This window comes from Pinus tabuliformis, chromosome Q (genome assembly GCF_031772625.1).
Source record: "Pinus tabuliformis cultivar Carrire ecotype Pingquan chromosome Q, CPIR1, whole genome shotgun sequence".
Lineage (NCBI taxonomy): Eukaryota > Viridiplantae > Streptophyta > Pinopsida > Pinales > Pinaceae > Pinus > Pinus tabuliformis.
In genome coordinates, this window is record NC_142296.1 from 445,596,923 (window position 1) to 445,614,698 (window position 17,776).

General features: G+C 38.8%; 1 protein-coding gene across 3 annotated transcripts in view; it reads right to left on the reverse strand.

Annotated features, from left to right (window-relative positions):
• Positions 1 to 17,089, reverse strand: part of LOC149220119 (uncharacterized) — an 81,239-nt gene extending 64,150 nt beyond the window's left edge. Inside the window, exons 1-2 of one of the 3 annotated variants that reach the window (XM_089384668.1) lie at positions 16,854 to 17,089; positions 16,655 to 16,766 (exon numbers count right to left, since the gene is read on the reverse strand). The gene's annotated coding sequence lies outside the window, so the exon portion shown is untranslated. Of the gene's footprint in view, positions 1 to 16,160; positions 16,459 to 16,654; positions 16,779 to 16,853 lie in introns of those variants that run through there. The other 2 variants (XM_089384667.1, XM_089384669.1) reach the window with 2 other exon arrangements.
• Between the last annotated feature and the right edge of the window lie 687 nt (positions 17,090 to 17,776).

A 17,776-nucleotide genomic window follows, 5' to 3' on the forward strand; every position in this document is an offset into this window, starting at 1 on the left:
TGTATACCTATAGCAACTCTTCCAGTTGTTGTTTCCGTTTCTTAATGCACCCCTCCAAGGATGCCTTGCCTCTTATTGACTCTTCTATAAACTAATTTTCTCCTAAAAACAATAAAACATACATCTTGCTAGAACTGATCAATTTCTTGACTTGGTTAGCACTTACCAGCGAAATTTTTGACTTCCCTTTGTGTGTGTTGATCATGAATGATTTTCCATCCTTGACGAGCCGATACTAGTTGGCTCTCCACATTAATATTGCATCTCACATTTACACATAGGGACTCCCAAACATGACTCCACATACATTTAGGGGAACCACATCCAGTTCTACTTCATCAATAAAATCAACACTAATAGCAAGTCTAATTTTGCAATGTTTTGTTACCATCAGCTCTACATCCTTATTTACTCATCCCAATGGATATGGGTTTGGATGATGAAGAACTTCCAACCCCAATTTCTTGACCAACTCTACTGCAAGGAGATTCACCTGCAATCCTGAGTCAAATAGAGCATCAATTTTTGTCTTCTTGACTTGTATCTTCATATGGAAGTGTTTGGTCATTTCTTTCTCTTCTTGTTGCTAAAGGCTACTCAAATTCACCTCTTTTTGCATTAATGTACAGACAATCTTCTCATCCACGTCCAAGTTTCTTCAACTTGTCTGCTCAAATCAGTGTCCATAACATTCTTCTTCTTATTGTCTTTCTTTTTGTTCTTCGGATTTAGCTTTGGATGCAACTTCCAACACTTCTCCTCTGTATGGTTATCTATGTTGCAATGGTGCAGTGGTTGTTGTGATCTTTGCATTGATGTGTTCTGGATACCATCTTTTTATCTTTTCATGCTTTATGCTTCTTTTTCCCCTCCTTAGAAGCATCTTATTGCTCCTTGTGCTTCGAACCACTTGATTGCGCCCTCTTCAAGCCTATGTTCTCCAGGTTATGTGCCTGTACACAAGTCGTGTCCATTGATTTGGCTTGACCAACATCACTTGCTGCCATAGGTGACAGTGTAGACCCCCCAAATACTTAAGTACATCTCGGTTCTTTGAGGAGATACCTAGCATTATGCTAATCTTTCTTAACTTTGTGGTGTAATCCTGCACGCTTTGCCCCAATTTTGGTCGAAGTAGGGACATCGAATCCACTGGTCCTCTATGTACCCAATAGGGTAAAACTATCACTTAATGAGGGTTTTGAAGTCCTCCCAATTATTCATTGGAGGATCCCCTTCCAACCTCAGGGTCTCTGTGTGGCTCTCCCACCAACTCAAGGCATGGCCCTTTAATTTTAGTCGCGCAAATGAAATCTTTTGTTCTTCCTCAATTTGTTGGACATTGAAATACACTTCCAGTTGTTGCAACCAATGATTTAACTTCAAAGCGTCGATCTCGTCGTGGTACGACTTGATATTGACCTTTGCTTCCATTTTAAACAAGGGTTGTGATTAATTCACAACAGTCAAACTGAGTTGATTTTTCCCAAATTCTTTCTTCAGTTGGTTCTCTATTTCTTCCCAATCTCTTGATCCCCCTTGTGATTTGTCATCTACATTTGAACCCCCATCTTCTCCAAATATCCCAAGCTTATTGCTCATGGCCACATTGAGGAGATTTACATTACGATTTATATCAATGACTTGTTGTTCCAACCACGAAAACCTCTCCTTTGCAAGATCACGAGGGTTATTCACAGATTCGTCGGCCATGATTAGGGTTTTATGACTTTTGGCTAAGCGGATCTAGATCTCCTGCAAATCTTCGCAATATTCTCGAAAGAGATTGCTCTGATACCAATATGATCCGTAAATTGTCGTAGATATTCCACTGGACTTCACAACAAATCTAATAAAAATATATTTAAAATCTGAAATTTTACACTATTACATTTTTATTAGATTTTTGGATATGTAGATCTATTGTTAATAGTGCATGCATGCGAATAAAAATTATGCAAAAAAATAGAGAACGGCAAAATAAAAGCTCACACACACATTTGACACAAGATATGCTTTGGAAAACCCTTTCGGGAGAAAAACCTAGCTAGAAGGTCAAGTCGCTCCACTCTCTTTCTCTGAATGGAAATACCGCAGCGAGTACAATGAAGTATGGCTTGTGGCCCGTGGGCTACTACAGTGCACAAATCCTCTGTGTGCTCTACCTCTTACCTCTCTTGGCTCTTTTTGTTCAGTCATGGAACAAATGCACTCGAAAGAATGAAATCCCTTTTCCTCCTAATGGCTCAATTATAACACAACCTGATAGCGTACTAGTGGTTAGGTTTGACTATCTCAACTCTTAACCAGAGTTACAATATAGACTCTTCTAGAGTCTTCTACATCATAATCACATGGCTAGCCCCTTTTCCATGAATAATGGGGGTTGATGTGACATCCTCTCGAATTATGGTGGTGAAAACAAGAAAGTCAACTTCTGAGTGGCATAACTTTTGCCTGATGTGATTCTTGCACCGTTGGAAAGGTATCTATGTGTAGAATAGCATGAAAAAGTGTTGCACCAAAGCGCCAAAGTTTTACCCCCAAAAAACGTCGATTGATGCCTCAAAATGCTCCCATAAGGTCTTAGGACTTATTTTGCCAAACTGGGTTCTGCCGGTAAAAACAATCCCGTGAGCTTATTCCTCCACTTTTTCAACTCTGAAAGCATAGAGATAGATGACAAACAATATAATGATCCAATCCTGAACAACAATTTGTATGCAATTCTAAAAATTTGCTTCCCTGGACAACACAGGATGTGTATCAAACTTGAGAGATAACATTCATATATTATGAAGCAAATCATATCTTTAATTGAGAGCAAAATGTCAAATTTACAATGCCATTGTCAAGTATACACCTAGAAAGTGCACCCACGAACACAACTTAAATTGACTGATTTGGTTGTACTTCTAAATCCAACTCAGCCTCCCCTGAATAGGCTGCTACAAGCATGCAAAGAATGTGGTCTCAAGGAAATTTCTAGATCTGGTACATAAGCGTATCAACGACTCCTTAATTTAGAATTTTGTCCCCTTTTTGCCAGCACTTGGTACCATAAACCCTTATGCAATATATTGCTCAGCGTTCTAAAAAACAATGCCTGGAAACTTCATAATTCATCCTCCTCACCTTAAACTAATATGTCCCTTCTTGTATGACGAAAATAGCACTTAGAATTGGAAGCGGAATGATGAATGACAGTTCGGCCCAAAAGTCTCTAAGTCTAGAATGAAGGATCAGGTAATCAAGGCAATCGATCCTCCTCTAAAATGTGTCTTTTGGCATGTTGAATCCTAAGTATTGGTGCAAGATGACTTGGCCTCTTCCCTCTTGAATGAGCTCGATCCTCTTCTTGTAAGAATTTAAATGTGTTCTTCCTTGGCATCGAGATAGAATATGCGGCCTCCTAAATCCTTTTTGCATCACATCTCTCCTTGGAGATAATTTCGGCTCATCATTAAATCAGCAATTCAGTTCAGCCCTCGTCATTATTAACTCAGCCCTCCGGCAATTTTAATGAACTCGACCCCTTCTTGGCCCAAGATAATTTCTGGATTTGCAAATATAAATTCCTCCTCCAGATTGGGTGGTTCGATCTTCACTTGGTGAGACAAATAAGCTTGGCCCTGGTGATCGAATGATCCTGCAATCAAATTACACCCCAATGTTGGAGCCTCCTGCAAACAATGATAATTAGATCTTCTGCAATAAGCACAATGGAAGATCTAAAATAATCCTCCCAAAGAGCTAAATAGTGTGGCACTTGAAGTCCACTGAAATTAGCTTTGACTTTTGCCTGAAACTCTTGAAACTCTCTTAACCTATTTTCTATGTCAAAGATAGATAGGAATAAAATTATCTGCAATTGAATTCCTCCTGTTATAATTATTCATGGAGTCTCCCTCTAGCTTCTAGATTCTCCATTTTAAATAAAATAGTAATGTCTCAATTCTCCAATAAAATATTATTGTCGTCATTCTCCATTAAGATAATGATTTGTCTCCCCTCAATAAAATATTATTTTGCCCACCATTCTCCATTAAAATAATAATTTCAACCTTTCTCCACCAAAAATAGTATTTTGCTTTATTAATTTAATATTACCAAAAATTGGTAAAACTCCTCAGTGATTTTTAATTTTTTTCATTCATAAAATTGGGAACATTACAAAAAGAGTAATGGTTACTGGGCCAAAATCCAAAAACATTACTCCTGGTTATTATCGGGGCCCTTTGTGTTTTAAATTTTCGTGAAAATTTTCATCACAAGGGAGCTATTTCTGGATTGTACCTTGTTTTATACCATTTTGCAGAGTACTTTTTTGCCCACTCGACACGAGAACCATGTTCAGGGCTGAACCATCAGTATGGGTGGTTACACTACCAATATTACTTCATATGACATACGTTGTTCATGTTCAACATATGACACAGAAATAGGTATTATTTTCTGTCTATAGCATAGGTTTACGTGTTCAACATATGAAACAGAAATAGGTATTGTTTTCTTTCTGTAGCATAGGTTTACTTTCGCTTGCTTAGATTAAGAAATTTTTAATCTTTTTCTGAGAATAAGATTCCTTTAATTTTGGTTTCATGTTTATCATCTACCTTTTGCTTTCATTTCAGCATAGTCTTGCCAACTTGCTAGTCTTTAATGTCCAGCTAAGTACCTGTCTCTTATGATTCTAAAACATTCCTCTACGCCTGTCTTGATCACTGGTTTATTTATGACCTATTGTATGGAGCCTTATGGGAGGATATTTTGGAGGAGCTGTTGGAAAAAGGAACCTTCCCCACCATGGCTATTTTCTTGCTTCCCATAATCAAGATTAGCGAGTCAAAAGTTAGGCTATTAACTTTTGAAACAGGTATGCGTTTTCACTAAATTAAGTTATTCGGATGTGCTGATATATAGAATGCCGTACTAAAAAAACCACTTGCCTGTTTGAAGTAAATCGGGATCTTGAAAAAGGTCTACTGAGGAACCCTACCTCCACACCCTTTTACCAGTCATGCTAGTGTGCAATTAGGCTTTCGCATTGAGTGTCAGTTGTTCTGTTGATAGGATATTCTGGAGATTTTAGGGACACGTATTCTTTTCCTGGCAATCAAAACAACCGTCAATTATCTCTAGAGTAGATCTTCAATAACGCAGCAAGGAATTTCAATCCTTTGTGACCTGTCTCGAATTATCTTTAGAAAGCCTGCTGGTTTAGAAGACTATACACATACAAACACTTCGCTGCTAACAATGAAACATCACATTAAAGCTGGCGTATTGATGATCAAAAGTCAAAGTGTCATTCAGTCAGCAAGGATTGTCAATTCGATTTCTTGCTCCCTCACAGTGGTGCTCACCTAGGTTAAGACCATTCTTGCTATGTTATTTACTACTCTAGTAAACTATGCAAGTGTTGGAGCATTGCTTTCAAAGAATCTGATTTTTCAGGAATCAAAATCACAGTAACCCACAAGAATTCACAAATTGAATGCCTTCTTTAACAATTTGAGTCTGTACTTGCACATGAGATGGGAGGCTAAAAAGAAGGATAGCCAAGAATCAAGGTTGAACTATACTACTGGCAAACAATGCACCAATAAATGCAATGGATCCTTGCCACCACTGTTATTCTTATCCATATCAGAGTGAAAGCAACATTTTCTAGAGTAAGTTTCAGTGGTGACAAAAAATTGAAAAGAAACCAACAGTTGCACTGTAGTAATAAATCAGAAGAATTTGCAAACGTTTGTGATTTGATGTAAACATAAGCACGATTCAAAGGGGAAATTTAAAAGTAAATTTGCTGATCATAAAACATAACATTGTGCGCATGACTGAGGATCCAAGTAACCCCATCTAAGGGACCAAGGTAATGAGGATCAGTGATCAGAAATTGAGCAATCAGCCATGAAAGTGGTCCTGATTCATCCAAGTGATGTAACTGTTTTCAACAAGATGCTTACCTACTGGCCTTCTATACAGATGAGCCTTTCTCCAGGAACTGAATGAGCATTGGTTTTCTTATGGTGCATGTTTGCTTGTGAATACCCTGCAATAGAGAGCAAGCTTCACTTCATTTTTCCAAAAGTAATTTTGTTTGCTTTCAGCTTATTTTCTGCTTATCAAAATTGGATGGTTTGCCTCTCAAGACTCTGTTTCTGCTCAAACCTAGTTTTGCTCTCGTTATTGTTAATTTCCATTGCTTATAATTTTACTTTTGATGTTTTGCTCGAACAATTTGTTGTAGAATTTTGATTCTATTGCTTTGGATTTCAGTTTGCTTTCTTCTATCTAGTTTCTGTTTCAATTGATCAAAAATAGCTTGAAGATTTAACTCATTTCCTTTTGGTTAGTGCAGCTTGTTTTCATGCTTTCATGATTTTTGAAGTGGGAGATTTCAAATGCAGCTGTTTGAAATCATGAAAAATCTCAATAGGCTGCTCATTACAAGAGGAGATTAGGCCATCTGAATTTCTGCAAGGGTGCCACGTTATTCAAGATAAGTGGTGGAAGCACAGAATCCATCAGGTCAATGGCTCCTGAGTGACTTGGGAAATTAAGTGTTGGACTACTAACCAATGACCTGAAGGGTTTTTCATCCACTCACGTAGTAATCACTGAATGCTACCTTATCTTGAGATGCAATCTTAGATTGCCTCAGTAATGCATTCATATCCATATGCTGTATTTTGATAATATATATCATAAATTGACATAATGCTTCTCCTTCTAAAAGTAACACACTTGTTTCTGCTAACATCAGAGTAAGGGGTTTATATTTTTAATTCCCAGATACTCTAAAAGGAATAGTTTCTGAACTTTTTCAACTTTCTTCCAAGATTTTTTGGAGAGGCCCAGAGCCTAAACAGGACAACCATAAAAAAATACTGTTTGCGCTAACGTTTTATTATACATGAAAGTGTCCATGTTTCACACCATGTTAGATTCGGAGCGTTATGAAAGATGAGCATTCTGAGGATAATGAAATAAAGTCATCTCCCATATCTCCTAAGGGAACAAAGCCAGGGAAACTCAAGATAAGAGGATTTGAACGTGTTAATTTTAGTTAACAATGGTACGTTCTATGCTTAGCACAATTTACTTCAATGTTCCTTAGTAGCCCAATAACAATTTCCAATAGCAATCACAATAATCACATTGACAATAAAAACAGATAGTACATAAACAAAATGCAGAAGAAAATCCAAGACAAGAGGACACCAGATGTGCAGGAAAAAACTCCAAAGTGGGGAAAACCCTTTGATCAATTCTTCGTATTATTATATCAAAAGTTCAGCACACAGAGAGAGAGAGAGAACAAAATTCAAATTGACTTGCCCAATTCAAAGTCAAAAGAGCCCTGTCAATTTCTGCAGTCAACTAGAGTCAAACTTCAGCTCTAACCGCAAAGTCAACACTGGTCAAAACAGCAATTAAACTCCTCCTTTGAAGCTTGGTCAAAGGCAGTCAAACTTTGCCTCCAGCAGCAGTCAAAGTCAGCCAAAAACAGTCACAAAAGCAGCAGTCAACCTGTGGTCAACACAGGTCAACACAGACCAGAAAATCTGGATTTATGTGCAAGTCAATGCGGCCTGGACAAACACAAATGTTCCTCCAAAAACCACAAGTCAAAACTGGTCAAAGCTGATCAAACTGTCTGAAATTCTGAAATTTTGGTTCTGCAATTCAGCCCAGGAAAAACTCGTCCTTGCCACACGTGTGAGAGAGAAGCTGCCCAATGTTGTACGAACCAATAAGAGAAGGAGAGAATGAGCAAGTGATGAATGTGCCAAATGAGGAGGGACACTTGTATTTATATAAGTCGAAGAGGGTGAAGTGTCATGTCCACTGGGCTCTATGAGCCTACATGATGATGAGGCCGACCTGAACAATTTGTACATGACTAGGCATAAATTCAAAATCATACTTCTACTTGTCCGAATGAGATGATCTTTATATCAATCTTGGTCCTCTCAAAAAGAGGAATCTAATGCAATCATCATATACATCAAATGAGTTGTCCCAAGGTGGAATTTAGCCCTAGTTTCCAATTTTAACACTCCCTCTCAACTAGGGAGAATTCCACTACCAATCCATCTGTCTTCATGTATCATCTATGTCATCTCATCTTTGCTCTATTGAACCGTGAAGTAATAATGAAGAAGAATCAATTGAGAGTGAGTCACAAGACATTACCACTCTCCACTAACAAAAGTCAGTCCAAAGGTAGAACCTCAAATGATCCCAGATCAAGTTGTTGAACACCATGCATCCTAGACATAGGGAGTACGGCAGTACACAATGCATCCATCGGTAGTGCTATGGTCCCTATCCACATTTCCCAACTCATTGGCCAGATGAGAGGTACTTCCCATGAGTCTCAGACTACATTGGTAGGATGTATGTTGGGGCATCAACAGGAAAAGGTGAACCACTCATCCTGCTCATATGCCATAGGGGAAGGTGAACCACTCATCATATGCATATGTCAATCATAAGGGAAGGTGAACCACTCACCCTACACACATGTCACCATGGGGTATCATAGGGGAGGGTGAACCTCTCACCCTATACACAGCGCACCACATAGGGGAAGGTGAACCACTCACCCTATACACAACGCACCACATAGGGGAAGGTGAACCACTCACCCTATGGTCGCTCATAGCTCCAAGAAGTACCCCAAGCCCCTAGGAGCTCCCAGAGCTCAGTGTCCAACTCAAGCAGGACACTCATGGGAGGGTCTTTCCACGACTCCAAGTCTCTCTCAGAAGGTTAAAAATTTGACCTTCCCCAAAGGCTTCATGAGGATATCTGCGACCTGCTCATCAGTCCTGATGTGTTGGAGCTCATTGCTCTCGACTGTACCATATCCCGAATAAAGTGGTACCTGATATCAATGTGCTTAGAGCGGTCGTGGAATACAGGATTCTCTGAAAGGCAATTCCCACTTTGGTGGTGGCAGAAGATCACGATGGTATCTAACATGTGCTCAAATAGCTCACTGAAGAGCTTCCTCAACCAAACAGCTTCACAAGGCCATACTAGTTGCAATGTATTTGGCCTCAGTGGTGCATAGTGCAACGGATTTCTACTTCCTGCTCATCCAAGAAACTGAAGCAAATCCTAATGAGAAGCAACATCTAGATGTGCGCTTACGATCCACCACATTGCCAGCCCAATCAGCATCTTTGTATATCCATGCAGCCTCAAATTCCAGGTAGTGTATCGCACCGTCCATAACAGATTGTGCCCCGGAGATATCTCAAGAAATTCTTAGCAGCAATCCAATGAATGTGATGAAGCTCAACCATATATTGACTCAACATATTCACAATGAAGCATATGTCAGGACGGGAGTTTATTAAGAACATCAGGGCCCCCACAAGTTTTCTATATTCGGAAGGATTTGCCAATTCGAGCCCAACAGCACTTCCACATAGCTTCTTGAAGTTGAGTTCCATCAGAATAGACATAGACTTGCAATCCACCATCCCACATCTCTCGAGGAGCTTCACAATGTATTTTCCTTGAGATAGGAAAATCTCACCTGACTTTTGCCAGCCCTCCAAGCCTAGGAAGTAATGCATAAGTCCTAGGTCCTTCATCTCGAATTCGGAAGCCAACTCCCTCTTGCATTGATAAATGAGAGGGTTTGCACCTGTCAGAAAGAGATCATCCACATAAAGAACCAGAATGAGAGGCATGTCATTTTCAACCTTGAAATATAGGTTAGGGTCAACTTCGCTCCTTGTAAATCCTAGCTTCATAAGATAGCTATCAATCCTCTCATGACAACCTTAAGGGCTTGCTTCAACCCACAGAGGGCAATCTTCAATCTGCATACGTGTGTCCTTCGATCTTGTACTTCAAACCCCTCAGGTTGTTCCAGGTAGACTTCCTCCTTAAGCGAGCCATGCAAGAAAGCAGTCTTAACATCCATTTGGTGTAGGCTCCATCCTTGAGAGGCAGTAAGAGCTATAATTGAACAAATAGTGGTATATCGGGCAACTGGTGCAAATATCTCATCATAGTCCACCCCTTCCTTTTGAGAGAAGCCTTGAGCAACGAATCTGGCCTTGTATTTTTCAACACTCCCATCAGCGCCATGTTTGATTTTGTAAAGCCATTTAGAAGTGACCACAGACTTGTCCTTGGGTCTAGGAACCACATCCCATACATCATTCTTCATGATGGATTTGTACTCCTCATTCATCGCATCCTTCCATACTCGGTGTTTCACTGCTTCTTCAAACATACAAGGCTCAAATTGAACAATAGTACTCATAGCAGCGAGGTACTCTTGATACCTGTTTGGCTTCTTACTTTCACAAAATGTTCCTCTTGGAGCAATATGCTTTCAACATCTTTGAGAGTGTCTTTGAGCGACAAAGGTCCTTTTTCTTGAGGAAGAGGGATCACTAGGAGGTGGATCAATGGGATCTATTGGGCATATGCTCATCGAACGGAGGTTCATCCTGCTTTCCTGTAGCATCATCATTCTCTTTTCCTGGAATGGGGAGATCTCTAGCTTTCCCAAGAGCAATGTCTTCATTGAATGTAACATCATGGCTTACTTCCACATCTCGTTGACCAGGTACATAAATTCTATATGCCTTTGATTTTTCACTTTAGCCCACAAAAGTTCCTTTCTTCCTGCATGCTCCCAACTTGTTTCTCTTTTCTTTAGGCACATGAAAATAAACAGGACAACCAAATATTCTAAAATGAAAAACATCAAGTTTCTTACCAGTGAAAACTTCTTCAAGTGTCTTGAAATCCAATGCTTGATGTGGACACCTATTTTGAACATATACGACAGTATTTGCAGCTTCTCCCCATAAGAACTTCAATATACCTAGATCATGAAGCATGGCATGAATGGTTCCCTGTTTGACTCTACACCAAGACTTTAAAAGAACGAAACCATTTGAACACTTCATCCTTCTTCTTCAAGAAATAGATCCATGTTTTGCGAGAGAAGTCATCCACAAAGATAGCATAATATAAGTATCCTCCTAATGATGTTATGGCCAACATACCAAATAGGTCAGCATGGACCAATTGAAGAATATCAAAAGTTTGACTTTCACTTGAAGGGAATGGTCCCCTTGTAAGTTTCCCAGCTTCACAACCCTGACAAACACCTTCATGATTCATGTTGAAATCGGGCATACCTGTGACCATCTTCCTTACCCGAGGTAAGGCTTTGAAATGAAGGTGGTCAAATCTTTGATGCCATAATTCAAATTGAAAAGAAGTATCGCAAGACATGGCTCTCAAAGGACTTCCTCCAACTTGATAAAGACAATCAACACTAAATCTAAGTGTAAATGCATCTTTAGGGTTTCTTTGCCAAAGATGTACCTTTCCGTCCATGAATGTTACCTTGAAGTCTTTATCTTCCATCGCATAAATAGATACCAAGTTCTTCTTCAAATGGAGCACATACAATACTTCTTGTAGATGAATGGTTTTGCCTTGATTCGAGTGAAGAGTGACGTTACCTATTCCTTTCACGAGATACGTGGCATTATCTCCAAGTATGATTTCCAAGTTAGTCTTATTTTCAACCAAATTTGAGAGGACCTCTTTATACCCAGTAAAGTGCCTTGAGGCTCCACTATCAATCAACCAATGATCCAATGTATCCAGAGGAGACACAGTAAATAAAGAGGAAATAAGACAAAATTCATTTTGTTTTTCTACAACATTACTTTCCTCATACTTGAAATTTCTTGATCTTTTGGGAGGACGACCATTTCCATATCGAGTAGCGGGAGCATTCCTCTTTCCTTTATTGTTGAACTTGTTTCTTTGATTGTCATTGCCTTTGTAGTTGTTGTGGTTGTTCTTGTCATCATCCCTTGGAGTATCCTTCTTGTGAGGACTTTCTTGTGAGGTTGCAATTGAAACCTCTTCCTTTTCTTCCTTCTTTGAATCTCAGCTTAAATCCTTGACCTTGTCTCCTTGGACCAGCATTTTTCTTCCTTTTAGCATGAGCAGAGAAAGCGGTAGAATCATTTCCATTTGAAAACTTATCTCTCTCCATCATCCTTATTTCTTCTTGAGTGCATCTAGCCAATAATTCATCAAAACCTGGAATCTTGTCATTGTTGAGGATGGTGGTGTTAAACACATTCCATGCTCTTGTAAGACCTCCAAGTGCAATAAGAGTGAGCTCCCAGTCACCAACAACTTCTCCAATAGATTGGAGACCATCCTTGATTTCGATAATCCCCATAAAGTAGGATTGAATGGACTCTCCTCTATCCATCTTGATGTCTTTTAGCTTGTTCTTGAGAAAGAGGACTTGATTTGCATTGTTTACTTTAAACACCCCAACCAGCTTGTCATACATCTCCTTAGATGTTTCCAAATCATAAATATAGGCAACCAAAGGCTTGTGAATGGAATCTACAATAATTTTTTTAGCTTTGACCTCACCTTTCTTGTATTTTGTTTTTACAGCAGCAGGTGCATTTGAAGAAGGCTCCACCACTCTTCCCTTTACATAGTCCAAAGCATCATCCTTTTCCAAAGTCAAATCCAAAGTCATCTTCCATGCACGATAGTCGGATTTGTCCTGGAGCTTGTCCTTGGATTTGAAGTATGATGTAGTCCTCATTGAAGCTAGACCAATATTCTTTGTCCAACAGCGTTCCTTAGTGATTGCTTTTCTCACTATTGCTTGGGCTTTGTCTTCACTTGGGCTCTAATTCCCTGTTAATTTTAGTTAACAATGGTATGTTCTATGCTTAACACAATTTACTTCAATGTTCCTTAGTAGCCCAATAACAATTTCCAATAGCAATCACAATAATCACATTAACAATAAAAGCAGATAGAACATGAAACAAAATGCAGAAAACAAGCCAAGACAAGAAGACACCAAATTTGGCAGATGCCAAGGAAAAACCCCTTTATCAATTCTTCTTATTATTATATCAAAAGTTCAGCAGAGAAAGAGAGTACAAAAGTCAAATGAAATGCCCAATTCAAAGTCAAAGCAGCCATGTGTATTTCTATAGTCAAACTTCAGCCCTAACCAGAAAGTCAACATTGGTCAAAACAACAGTCAAACTCCTCCTTTGAAACGCAGTCAAAGGCAGTCAAATTTTCAAAATCAGCCCCCAACAACAGTCAAAGTCAGCCCAAAATAGTCACAAAATCAGCAGTCAAATTCAGTCAAACTGTGGTCAACCCTGCAGTCAACACAGGTCAAACAGCCCAGAAAATCTCAATTTCTATGCCAGTAAATGCGGCCTGGTCAAACAAAAATGTTCCTCCAAAAATCGTAGTCAAAACTAGTCAACAAGTCCTTGGTCAAAGCTGGTCAAACTGTCTGAAATTCTGAAATTTCGGTTCTGCAATTCAACCCAGAAAAAAACTCGTCCTTCTTGCCACACGTGTGAGAGAGAGATGCTGCCCAATGTTGTACGAACCAATAAGAGAAGGAAAGAGAATGAGTGAGTGATGAATGTGCCAAATGAGGAGGAGGAACACTTGTATTTATACAAGTCAATGAAGTTGAAAGGGTCATGTCTATTGGGCTCCATGAATCTACATGATGATGAAGCCGACCTGAACAATTTATGAGTGGGCATAAATTCAAAATCATACATCTGCTTGTCCGAATGAGATGATCTTTATATCAACTTTGGTCCTCTCAAAAAAAGGAATCTAATGCAATCATCATCTCCATCAAATGAGCTGTCCCAAGGTGTAATTTTGCCCTAGGTGACAATTTTAATAGAACAGTAGCATTTCCTACTGCCAGCAACCATCCTCAGAATCCTACTGCTGGAGAAAAAGCAACCATCCATGGAGACCTGCCTGCAGGAGAAAAACTGCCAGCAGTTGGACTTTGTCCAACCTTTAATCTATCCCTACAGGAACTACAGCAAGCATATGCACAAACATTTGGCCTCTTTCAAAATCGTCAGTTGTCTTATTTTGTATTGTGGCCATTGTTATTACTTTTCTAGCCTCTTAGATGCCTTACAGTTTTCCAAACATCCCTAATTTTATCCTAGTTCCCTAATACCCATATTTCATGTCTTCCTACGTGGTCAACTAGTCAATTTTGACCTTCCTGTTAGCCTTAATTCATGTTTAGGACTCAAGAGATGACCCCATAGAATCGCACTAATTATCCTCTTATGTAGGATTGACAAAATTCTGCAAGGGACAGAAGTGAGCCCTCCTTTACTTATCAAATGACAATTTTCCTCACCATTTTCAGGAACGAGACTCAGCATAACAACGCCATATCACTCCTATTCCATACCCACATTTTGGTATGGAGTTTTTTGGCTTCTTCAAATTCATCCTTGGGCTCTTTTTCCCCCTTGGAGTCTAACTCTTCATTACACAAAGGCCTACGGGGAGATTCTTACAATTCTGCCTGAATTGAGGTTGAGATTATGGATTCATGACGATTTAAATTAAGGTTAGGATCATGAAATGTTACAGTTGACTGAATCTTTCCATTTGGGTTCACACATTCTTGTTGTGACGAATTAGGTGTACACCCATTCCATCTAATTTCTCTCCTAGTAAGTGGTGCTCTTCGAAATGTTGTTGATCCAACAAAACAATGAGGGCAACGATTGCAACATCAACAAATCAGATGCATCTGTTCTATTTTCTGATTTCTGCTAGTTTATAACTGATTTATCAAATGGTTCCATAACTTGCCTTTTCAAGACGAAGTTGACAACCATCACGAAGATGGTTCATTATTCTTTTAACGCAACTAGCTTGGAGGATTCACAATGGACCTTAAATGTAAAGCCTTGGTTCATCCTCTTTTATAAAAGACTCTTAGTTTTAGCAGTTTCGAATACTCCAAAGAAATTATATTTCCTTCAATGCACAATGCTAAGTGGCTAAGTCAATTCCTTGTTGGACATTCACAAAATGGTGCCTCTAAGGGAGGGTCAAATTTAACCCAAACTCCTCAACCCTGCCTCTAAGTGAGAGTCAAATTTAACCCAAGCTCCTCAACCCTCACCGTATCATCCAAGGTAATTGCCACTTTCACATAGTGATCCTAGACACTGTTGAATGCCAATAAATCTAACAAAGATTCCAAATCATAAACAAAAGAGCCAATAGTTTTCTTTCAAGCTCCTTAAGTAACTAAGTCAAGCAAGGGTCAGCATTTTCAACAAAGAACTTCCGATATCCAAGACTGTAAAATTGCTTAGATTTCCAATACCACTACAAAATGCTTTTCTCAAATTTGTACCTATCAAGTGTGTTTCTACCCAGCATAGTCGATGTGCTATTTGTACTTGTGAGATCTAAGGACCACACAGTGCAAATATTTTTAGTCTCTCACCTGAGATAGTGAAATTGTTGCGACATCGCAGTCAAGAAGCACTAAATTGTTAGAGAATTTGGAAGTATGTTTGTTGAAACTAAGTGGATGTAGATTGTCGCTCCATTAACAATAACAATAATAACAATAACAATAGCAACAATAGCCAAGCCAGACATTTGTAAGATAATGGGACCCTCCATATATTTGAAATCTGGAGGTGTACATACTCTGCCCTACTCTGTATTTGAACTTGAAGAGGAAAGATATGTTCTCAACCATCAGACAGATGGATCAAACACCAAAGTTTCCAAATCAGACAAAGCTTTAAAACAAGAAAATATTTGCAACAGCTTCCTTATGGGGCTTGGAAATTTCAAGTGGGGTGCTCGGGTCCTTATGGGGTTTGGAAATTTCAAGTGGGGTGCTCGGCTTCAATAATCTCTGGAGGTACTGTACTCTGTATTTGAACTTATAACATTTTAGGAGAAAAGATATGTTCTCATCAGACACATGGATCAAACACCAAAGTTTCCAAATCAGAAAACGCCTTAAAGAAAGAAAATATTTGCAACAGCTTCCTTGTGGGCTTTGGAAATCGTAAGTGGGGTGCTTCGCTTCAATGATCATGTTTCCAAAGTTACAACAAAAACCTTAGGATCTTTTGAAGGGAAGACAGGGAAGGGTAAGGATGCTTACATCAGTAGAGCAATCCATAGAACGCATCCAAAAACTTTGTACCCAGTTGTTCAAATCAAATCCTACAATACAACGAGATGAGGTGGTGGCGGAAAAGCTCAGGGAAAGTGAGAGACGATGTACATACCTCCTTCGTCACTGTCTATTCGCATATCATGTTGAGTTAAGCCCCGATGAACGAATTGAAAGACCTTAGAGCTGTAACTTCTGCAGGGTTGAACTAATCAGATCTTTTACGGGTTAACAAGAATTATTTTGCCAAGGTTGTTTTTTCGACACCCAAATCTCTACGCCCTTGGCCACTACTGCAATAACAACAGTTTCCTAAAATCTCTGTTTTCTTCTAAACAAGGTAGATATTCGATCGCATACTGCTCTAAGGATCTTTGATCGATGTGTACAATTTATCTTAAAAGTTCGACCTGTGTGGATATACCCAAGATAAAAGTTCGACCTGGGTTGATATACCCTCTTTTTGTCTTGAATGGGTATATCCACAGTCAAGGCTGTTTTATAAAACCCTTCTCCACAATACTTCACTATAAAACAAAGAAAAATCACCTGAAACTTTGTAAACCCGTGCAAAATAACAAGGGGTAATAAGAGAGTAAGATATCTCACTCAAAACACGCCTCTAAGCTCGTGTCGACAGATTAAAGATGAAACGTCAAAGAGGGCCTCTGTCACTTCTTGTATTTCAAAAATTTTCGTTAACATACACTCCATCTTTGCCCTGCATCGAAACCTAGAAGATCTCACGCTGTAAAAGAGGGAAATAATGAGGAACACCGACGTCAATATGAGGAGAGCTCATACAGACCTCATTTTTGAATGAACTAGCTCCTCCTCATGTTAAAGTGGGAGGTTCCATTATTATCAATTCCCGTCTTTTACAACGTGAAACCTTCTGAGCTCCCAATTGTGCTCTCCAAAGGAATCCTTAAAAGCTCGGCCCATTTGAAACAAATGGAAAGACTCTGTCGCGGAAAGGACCAGAATATGCAGAGGGAAAAGTGGGAAGGAAGCAGAAAGGGAGCCGTTTAATCATGTGGGTAGGGTATTTGGGCATAAAAGTAAAAGAAAATTTATCCTCACAACTGCTGAGATGAGATTAGGTCATACGGAGAAAAGAAAAATTGATGAACCTGGAATTTTGACTATTTTCACCTGGAATTTTGACTATTTTCACCATTGAACTTTAAAAATTCGGAAAGTAGTAATCAAATTTATTGTAGAAAAAGACAAAGCAAATAAGATGCCAGAAAAATACTAGACACGTGGTGTGATGTTTTGATATTTTACCGAGCTTTCCCATCCACAGCTGCAATTTTGTACCATTTTAATTTGAAAAAACAATGCAACATTAAATTTGAGTGGTCCAGTTTTAATTTAATTGGGAAGGGTATAACGCGTATATTAAATAAACTTTTTATTAAAAAAAATCAAAATGAAATAATGTTTTTTCTGAATTTTATTTTGATTTTATTCACTTGTGATTAGTGTTTTATAATTGGTATTGTGTATTTCTAATTTATAGTATCCATTAAATCATTGATTATACCATGTTTCTTTAATTTTGCTCCATTTCGGTTTAAAGAGCAAGAGATAATTAAGCAGAGAATAATTTTTGCTACTAATGTCAGCACAAAAAAGGCTATACTTTGTAACCACCAATGCCCGTTAGTCACTCTTTAGTTAATATTAGTCACTCTTTAGTTAATAAATAATTTATAGTATCCATTA